Raw genomic sequence first — 432 nt, 5'->3', positions numbered from 1 at the left:
GTTAGGTTTAAGGAGAAAAAAGGAAGATGGGGGGTGGGGAGGCTGGCCAGGGGGGGAGGAAAGAAGGCTAAGGGAAGGGGAAAAAGGGTTTTAGGCAATGGGTTAAGAGAGACAGGAAGATAAGAGAAGGGGTGGAATGGGGCAGAGAGGAAGGGGACAAGGAAGAGGGAAAGAGGGATGAAGATAGGGCATGGAGAGAGGAATGAAGCAAGAAAAGGAGGGGAATTGAAGCAAGGGCAGATAAAGGGGGGGGTAAGGGGTACGAGGGGATTAGGAGTAGGGGAGGAGCTAAGAAAGAGGGAGGGGCTAGAGAGAGGAGGAGGAGTGGGGGAGGAGCTAAGAAAGAGGGAGGGGCTAGAGAGAGGAGGAGGAGGGGGGGGAGAAGCTAAGGAAGAGGGAGGAGCTAGAGAGAGGAGAAGGAGGAGGAGGTGC

At 55.1% G+C, this 432-nt stretch overlaps 1 protein-coding gene across 1 annotated transcript in view; it reads left to right on the top strand.

Annotated features, from left to right (window-relative positions):
• LOC119592473 overlaps nt 1-432 on the top strand; it is a gene marked incomplete in the record, with an annotated part of 52,011 nt that overhangs the window by 14,632 nt on the left and 36,947 nt on the right.

This window comes from Penaeus monodon, chromosome 30, assembly GCF_015228065.2.
Source record: "Penaeus monodon isolate SGIC_2016 chromosome 30, NSTDA_Pmon_1, whole genome shotgun sequence".
NCBI lineage: Eukaryota > Metazoa > Arthropoda > Malacostraca > Decapoda > Penaeidae > Penaeus > Penaeus monodon.
This window is presented reverse-complemented; position numbering and strand designations above follow the sequence as displayed.